We start from the raw sequence: 9,618 nt of genomic DNA, 5'->3' as shown, positions 1-9,618 counted from the left end.
AAAAAACCTACACCACCACAGCAAAATAACAGGAGTCACCAAACACTGCTCACTAATAACTCTCAATATCAATTGTCTCAATTCCCAAATAAAAAGACACAGATTAAGAGAATGGATATGAAAACAAGGTCCATCCTGCTGTATCCAAGAAACAAACCTTAACATCAAGGATAGATATCACTTTAGGGTAAAAGAATGGAAAAAGAGATTCCAAACAACTGGACCTAAGGAGTAAGCTGGTGTAAGCCTCTTTAATATTGGACAAAATGGACTTTACAACAAAACTCATCAGAAGAGATAAGGAAAGACACTGCATACTGATTAAACGAAATAGTTCACCAAATGATATAATAATTCTGAACATCTATGCACCAAACACAAAGGTACCCAAATTCATAAAAGAAGCACTACTACAACTGAAATTACATATTGACCTTCACATGGTGATAATGGGTGGTTTCAATGCCCCACTTTTGACAATAGAGAAGTCCTACCAATAAAAAATAAATAGCAAGATGCTGGAACTAACTGAAATCATGAACCACATGAACCTAACAGATATTTAGAGAACATTTCACCCAAACACAAAAGATCATACCTCCTTCTCAGAAGCTCATGAGAACTGACCACATATGGGGACACAAAGCAAATTTTATTAGATATAAGAAAATTAAAATGTTGCCAGGCACCCTATCTGACCACTATGGATTAAAGCTGGATATCAACAACAGAAACAACAGAGAAACTCAAGGAAACTGAGCAAACCCAACTCTGAATGAATAATGGGCCAAGACAGAAATTAGGAAAGAAATCTGAAAATGGAACAATTACATGAGAAGATTAATGTTGATGGGATGTACATCAGTTATGCACGTTAGTACTTTCCTTATCCTTATTTTACTATTTAAAATATAGTCAATTTAAGCGACAGGATAAATGCTTTAGAAAAACCTGTTAAATGAATTATGGAGAAATTCAGACTCAGAAGAATTTAATGGGAAATTATTTAAGGATTGGATTATAAGGTTACAGAAAGAAAGCCTGTTTTCAAACAATCGAACATAATTTATCTGGTAATCATACAGCAGCTACCTGGTCAAGTGAATGCACAACATAATTGAACTCCAAATGAGATGTTAGATTTAGGAAGGTTTAAGGAGGCAATAGTATCTTATGTCATGCATTCCCCGTTTGTAAAGCAAATATTAAACTCCTGGTTAACTAGTAATAAGATTATTCCATAAGACTTTAAAGACCTATAAATGCTGTCCTGGAACTTGGAGCCCAAGTTTAATATCTGACATATGTAGTTTAGAGATGAGGCTAAAGACATAGAAAATCAATGGAGGTGTGCAAATCTCCCAGGATCAGCTTGTTGGAGAAGGCCAATATGCTGAAATAAATAGACAATGTTTATATGATAACCAAACCATAATTGTATGTCGAATGGCAGCCTTGAATGCATGGGACAGAATTGAGGAAGCTGGAAAGAAGACTGAATCATTTACTGTAGCAGGAATCTTAAAAGTTCTTATCAATAAAATCAAACCTGAGGCCAGTTATTGGAGTGAATGCTGGAAGAGAGAGAGACAGAACAAGCCACAGCTTCCTCACCTTGCCAGTTCCACAGCTGGTCATGTTTCCTCAGACTGGAAGCTTCTGAGTCCTCATCCCAATGGCTGTCAGCTGAACTGTGCTGCTCAAAGCCTAAAAGCTTAACCAACCAAATGCTTCTAGTTTCTGGTTTTCATTCCTTTAAATGCCTATTGGAATAAACCAGGCTGCTTGGGGTGATGGAAGAGCTGAGACAGAGAGAACAGAAAATTCAGGAGAAACCATAAAGAAAATGTTTTGGCAAATTCTATAAATGAACAAAGACCAAAATTAACAATAAGAATAAATGACGTTTTGTTGTCTGCTCTGGTAGACACAGGTGCTGATGTGACTATAATTGCACCAGAATTTTGGCATTTAACTTGGCCTCTTCAGGAGGTAAAGTTCAGCTGTTAGGAATTGGAATATTATCTCAAGTGAAACAGAGTGCAAGATGGCTCAAATGTATAGGTCCAGAAGGACAGAGAGGAAAATTAAAACCATATGTGGCTAACATAGCTATGAACCTATGGGTTCTAGAACTGTTACAACAATGGAATACTCAGATTAACATCCCTCCAACCTCAGAAACAAATCATAAACTAGCACATGTTTCTGAGAGAAATATTAGAAGGTATTATTCTAATGAGAGGTCACCAGCCATCCAGATTATACAAGAACAGGGTGAAACAACTGATGATCTTCCAAAGACACCAACAGCTCTAACTTTAAAATGGTTAACAGACAAGCCTGTATGGGTTCATCAATGGCCTTTAACAACAGAGAAACTTGAGGCTTTAAAAGAGCTGGTAGAAGAGCAATGAAATGATCAGCATATTTAAGAATCAAACAATAACTGATGGAAGTGGATGCAGAGATCCTCAGCCAGGCCCCAGGTGGAGCTCCAGGTATCCAATTGTCGAGAAAGAGGAGGGACTGTAAGAGTGTGAATTGTTGAGACCAAGATTGCAAAATCACAGGGACAAATAGCCAAACGAATGGAAGCACATGAATTATGAACCAACGGCTCTGGAGCCCCCAGCTAGATCAGGCCCTCTGAATAAGTGAGACAATTGAATAGCTTGAACTGTTTGGGAGGCATCCAGGCTGTGGGACCAGGACCTGTCCTTAGTGTATGAGCTGGCTGTTTGGAACCTTGGGCTTATACAGGGACACTTTGCTCAGCCTGGAAGGAGGGGACTGGACCTGCCTATACTGAATCCACCAGGTTTAAATGAATCCCCAGGGGAGTCTTGGCCGTGGAGGAGATGGAATGGAGGAGAGGGGATGGGGGGAAGGTGGGGGTAGGGGCGGGAGGGGGGAGGACAAAGGAACCCATGGCTGATGTGTAAAATTAAAACACAAATATAATAATAATAATAATAATAATAATAAGAAGAAGAAGAAGAAGAAGAAGAAAAAGAAAAAAACAAAAAAACAAACAAACAGAAAAAAAGAATAAGAACAAAGCAGAAAAAAAAAGGAATCAAACAGCCCTTGGAATTCTCATTTATTTGTTATTCAAAAAAAAATCTGGTAAATGGAGAATGTTAACAGACCTTGGAGCAATTAACAAAGTAATTCAGCCAATGGGTTCTCTACAGTCCAGAATGCCTTTGCCTACTCTGTTACCTAAAGGATGGCCTCTTATTGATTTAAAAGACTGTTTCTTTTCAATTCCATTACAAGAAAAAGACAGAGAAAGATTTGCCTTCACAGTGACTATTTATACTAATTCTCAATTGGTTAAGAGATATGAATGGAGGGTCCTCCAACAGTGAATGTTGAATAATCCAATTCTGTGCCCATATTTTATATAACAGCCATTGGAAGTGATATGTAAAAACTTTTCTAAATCCATAATTTATCATTATATGGATGATATTTTACTAGCTGACTCAAATGCAGATACTTGAGAAAGAATGTATGAAGAAATAAAGAAAATTTTGCCTTGCTGGGATTACAAACTGCTTCTGAAAAGATATGAAGAGGATATTCTATTAAATATTAAGAATATAAAATAGGTCTACAAAAATTAGACCCCAAAAGGTACAAATTAGGAGAGATTAGTTACAGACTATTAATGACATTCAAAGATTATTTGGAGACTTTTCTCATCTTCAAACTATTCTTGGGGTAAAAAATGATGAACTGAATAATTTGTCCAAACCTTAGAAGGTGACAAGGACTTAAATAGTCCAAGACAATTATGACCTCAAGCTGAGAAAGAATTGGCCTTGGTAGAAATGAAAGTAAATGAAGGATACGTGGATCATGAGTATCCAAAACTTGATTGTATTTTGGTCATTTTTACTCTCTAGGCATTCTTCTACAAGAATTATAAAGCAGATGGAAGACATTATGTTGGAATAGATATTTCTAGTAAAAAAATTAAAAACTTATGTGGAAAAAAATCTCTGAGTTGATTTTGAAAGAAAAATTGAGACTTCATCAATTAGCAGGAATAGATCCAGCAGAAATTGTTGTACCTTTAACTAAGGAGGACATTGAAAAATTATGGGCAGAAAGTGAACCTTGGCAAAGAGCTTGCAGTAATTATTTGGGAGAAATTAACAGCAAAAATTCCAAAAGCGATAGGATTGATCTTATAAGAGAGCTGATTGGATTTTGCCTCGAATTGTATGGGAAACACCCATATATGGAGTTTGTACATTTTATACAGATGCAAACAAACAAGGAAAGTTAGGTTACAAATCAGAAAATTTAAGTAAAGTGATTAAAAGTCCTTATAATTCAGTTCAAAACTCAGAATTGTATGCTATTATGTTGGTATTAATGGATTTTTCAGAACCTCTCAACATAGTTACTGACTCTCAGTATGCTGAAAGAGTTGTATTACATATTGAGACTGCAGAATTTATCCCTGATGCTTCAGAACTAACTTCACTATTTATTCAGTTACAAGATACAATCAGGAAAAGGAGTCATCCTTTATATATAATTCACATCTGATCCCATATGGTTCTGCCAGGCCCTCTAGCACAAGGTAATGATGAGATTGATAAATTGTTGATAGGAGATGTGCTGGAGGCCTCAGAATTTCATAAAAAAAAGTCATGTCAATAGTAAAGTTTTAAAAAAGAATTTTTCCATAACCTGGCAACAAGCCAAGGAAATTGTAAGGAAATGTCCTACTTGTTCCTTTTACAATCAGACACCTTTACCAACAGGGTATAACCCAAAGGATACTCAGAGTAATGAAATCTGGCAGATGGATGTGTTTCACTTTGAGTATTTGGATAATTGAAATATGTACACCATACCATTGATGCTTATTCAGGATTTCAATGGGCAACTGCTTTGAGTCCTGAAAAGGCTGATTCTGTAATCACTCATTTGCTAGAAAGGACAGCCGTCATGGGTATACCTGCACAAATTAAAATTAACAATGCTCAAGAACATATCTCTGTTAAAATGAAACAGTTTTTTGCTTATTATGATATAAAACATATTACAGGTATACCACATAATCCTATAGATCAAGCAGTTATAGAAAGATCAAATAGATCTCTGAAGGATATGCTAAATAAACAGGGGTAACAAAAATCCCCAGAAATAGACTGCATAATGTTCTATTAACTTTGATTTTTTTCAATGCTAATGAGAAAAAAAAAAAAAACAGCTGCAGAGACACATTGGATAAAAAGAAAAAAACTACAGAATTAAAGCAGCCTATATACTTTAAGGATGTACTGACCTCAGAATGGATACTAGGATATGTGTTACATTGGGGATAAGGATTTGCTTTTGTTTCTATAGGAGAAGATAAGCTGTGGATACCATCAAAATTGATAAAGGTTGGATTTGAACAAGAGAGACCTCTTAATTAGGAGAGGTGATAGTTCATCAACTAGTGTGACCATTCAATGGTCACTTATACTAACTTAGACCATTAACACATGCCTTTTCATTTAATCAGATATAACTTGCCAAAAGGGAACCTCCCCAAAATTAGTCTTGGTAAAAGGTTTTTGTTTTTGTCTTTTAGGAGAATGAAGGCTAAGGAATGTGAAGAACACTGGACAAATGAGACAACTGAAGAAAAAGGACAAATCATCTAAAAAAAAAATGTCCCAAGAAAAAGAGTAAAATTGTATGTCATCCATAAAATTTAATAAGTCTTCCTAAGTGTTTGCTTCTGATCTTCTTTAAAGACATTTAACACTATTGGTCTTCCTGTAGTCCCAGTTCAATTAAAATTTAAAGCTGTTTTTGGAGGTGGAGAATGGCTCTCTCCTTCTTTAAACCCAAACATGTTAAAAGGAAAATGCAAACTCCCTGTAGCATCCTAGAAGAAAGAGCTATCTTCTGATATGGGACAGGAGAAAAAACAAGAACAAAAAAAATAAAAATAAAAAAAAATAAAATTTTAGGGACTATTCTATTACTACTAATAATCTCAATTCTTTGACTCCATTCTGATTCTTTAAATTTTTCTTAAAGCATGAATTTTATATCAAAATTTATAAGATACACACACACATCTATTAAACTTTGTTAAGGTTTAATGGTCATATGGACTACTAACTAATTCTAGAAAAGGGGCTTCAATTAGCTGCCTATACATGTCTTTGTGTTTGTGTCTATATCAGTTTTTTGCAGGAAATCATGTCCAGGCCTAACAACAAATTTGAAGTCTCCAGGAAGAAAATGGGGCCCCACAACATCAACTACACCATGTGGACAATCGTAATTATCACTAAGCTGACAAACATCATCTACAGATCAGCTTTGGACTACTAACTGCTCAGAGCAATTTTGAGATGGCTAGCTGAGATGATCCAGTTTCACAGACTACTTGAATAAGGACTTGAAGTAACCCCTGAACTCTGACATTATGCACAGACTGGGCAACAAAGGTTATATCTACTTTTCCTAGAATTTGACAATTAACCCAAATTTTTTCTTTTCAGAATAAAGATACCTTCGCCCATATCTAGCAGGAAGCAATTTAAGAACACGATGCCCACATTCCCAAAGAGGTGATATGGGGTGGGTGATTTTTTTTTGTCTTTTAATGGGTTTTGCATCTGTGATAATTTTCATTGTTTAGGAGGGTTGGTTACAAGTTGTTGTTAAGGGTTAGGAAAAGGGCTAAGCAAAGAAAATTAGACTTAAGGTTATTATTTAAAAAAATAAATAAATAAATAAAAAATAAATTAGAAAAAGATATAGAAAGGATAGAATAGAGGGTAGATTATTGAATCTACTCAGAAAAATAAAGAGAAGATATAGATACAATATATATAAAAGGATAGATTATTGAATCTACTTTTAAATGACTAGTTTTAAATACTTTACATTGGATTGGATATTTGTATATTGTATACAAATTATATACATTGAAAGTGATATTGTTAGAAAATACGATACATATATTTTCTAATCTTGTTCAAGATATTGTACTTATACCATTCATTTAACAAGGTAATGCAATTTGCTTATCCTTGAATGTTATTATTACCAACTATTAGGATATAAAGAAATTAAAGTTAGTAGTTAGACATTATAATCAAACTTGTAGTCATATTAGGTATGCAAGATTGTGCAGATATATTTTAGATAGACAGGTCATCTTCAAACCCTTCAGAGATCTACAGAATATGGCATTTAAAATGTTTTAATAACTTAGAAATTTTTTCCTTTTTTTATGACTATGAGACATGTTGGCTCCTGGAAGTACCAATCTACTTCAGAGAAGATATGGGCATTGAAGCAACTGCATATGGAGTTAACTTTAATTGTGGCAAAAGAGAGCCACTGGGCAACAAAATATCCTCAAATCGACTGCTGACAAACAGGACAAATGGACAGACAGGACACAAAATAAAGGACTACCAATTCTTGCCAAGACAAGTGTGGTTGTGGCTTTAGCAATAGGCATCCTCTGAGGCCAGGACAATATGGCACCATCCCTGAAGTGGCCTTTGCAATCTGGAAAAGGTACAGTGCCCTTTTCTCCAAAGGCAGCTGAACAAGTAATGGACTGATGGCTTCTGATGTGCACTGGAACAGCAACTGAAACAGTTATTCTTGAAAGAGTAAATAAGCTGATAGAATCTAACCTCTCAATGGTAGACTGGCATTTAATAAAAGAGTTGAAGCCACCCACAAGCTGAGAAGAATAGGATGTGGAGAAGAACGGGATGCTGAAATGAAGCCACACACACGAGCTAAGGAGAATGGACAGCTAAATGACAGCTAAATTTAAAAAAAAAAAAATCAGCAACTTCCAGAATTTAAAATCCTGAATCATGACAGGACACTAATGGAATTCATATGTTTCTGGTATATGGACTACTCTCACCAAAAATGAGGTCGAACTGTTGTCCTACTTCACAAAAGAGTCTATCAGATATCCTAAGCCTATAAGTTGACTGTCCAGGTAGCTGGCTGTTTCTGTCAACTCACATTTTTTTGGAAGTCGCTTGTTTGCGCTTCCTGTTTTATTAGGTAATATTATTTCCTTCTTGGGTCTCTGAGGGAATTGAAGATTAGATAGTTATATTTATAGTTGAAGATTAGATAGTTATAGTTTTCTTCATTAAGAATTTTGGAAAAGAAACTCACTAAAGAGGTGTAAGTGCATAAATTTGAAAGATTATAAAATAGTTCTGTTAGTAATATAAATAGGATAGAAAGTGAATCGGGTATATTTTGGACTTACCAAAATAGGATAGATAATGGAATTATTTTCTTTGAGTTTGTCAAATGCAAATGGACTAGAAATTATTTAGGTATTTATTGCTTTTATATATTGTACACAGTTATTGTATTTATTATATATAGTTTTTCTTATATTAGTTATAACTTTTTTCTTTTTATTAGAATAGAAGTGGGAAATATGGTGATATTTTATTTGTGCTGAAATGTGATTTTATTTATATGTTAGTAATAAACTTGCCTGGGGGGCAGAGCTAATAGTAAGCCATTTAGCAGATGTCTGGCAGTGGTAGCACACACCCTTAATCTGATCACATGGCAGGCAGAGTCTTTGTGTTCAAGAACATAGCCAGCTTGGTGACACACACCTTTAATCCAAGAACCAACCATAGAGACCTGGAGGTCTGTATAGACAGGCAGTGATGAAGAAGTCATGTGGTTGGGTTTAGAACCAATGAGAAGGCAGAGAAGAAAGTCAATAAAAAATACAGACACACAGAAAGTAGGTCTTTTTTCTCAGAGGAAGGATGGCAGCGGCTGGTAAACTAAAGGCTATTTGCTAGTGCTCTGACCTCTTGGGCTTTTAACTATTTGGCTCTGTGTTTCTTATTTAATAAGACTGTTTAGAATTACATCTACAACTGTCCTTAATTCTGCTCAAGACCATGTTTTCCCAGTTCCTTCACATCCAGGGATCTCCAATTTGCAAAGGCCATTCAGGGGTAGTTGGGGGACTCACACCTAGGGACCCACACTAATGACAAATGACTGAGGAAGAAATCAGGAAAGCCTTTCACAATAACCTCAAAAAAAGTGAAACATTTTATGGTTAAAAAAAAAAAACATTAAGGCAATAAAGAAAGAAATAGAAGAAGGTATCAAAAGATGAAAACATCTCCCATGTTCATGGATTCATAGGGCTAAAGTAATAAAAATGGCCATGCCATCAAAAGCAATCCACAAATTCAATGCTATCCTCATCAAAATTTGAACAGTCTTCACAAAAATTGAAAGAACAATGTAGTGATATTTTATTTGTTCTGAAATGTGGAGATATTTTATTTGTGCATTAATAAATAAAGCTTGCCGGAAGACCAGGGGGGAAAGGCCAGCCATTTTAAGTAAACAGAGATGTCAGGCAGCATACACCCTTAATCACTTAGCAGGCAGGATTTCTGTGTGTTTGAGGCAACACTAGGGTACAGAGCCAAGTGTGGTAACACATTCCTCTAATCCCAGTACCAACTATAGAGGCCTGGAAGTCTGTAGAGACAGACAGAAAGTGACAGAGCTGTGTAGGAAGAGGAAGTGAGTGGCTGGGTTAAGAGGGCAGAACAGCAA

The sequence above is a fragment of the Onychomys torridus genome, chromosome 2 (genome assembly GCF_903995425.1).
Source record: "Onychomys torridus chromosome 2, mOncTor1.1, whole genome shotgun sequence".
In the NCBI taxonomy this organism is placed as follows: Eukaryota; Metazoa; Chordata; class Mammalia; order Rodentia; family Cricetidae; genus Onychomys; species Onychomys torridus.
The sequence above is the reverse complement of the archived record's forward strand: the minus strand, read 5'-3'. Positions refer to the sequence as shown.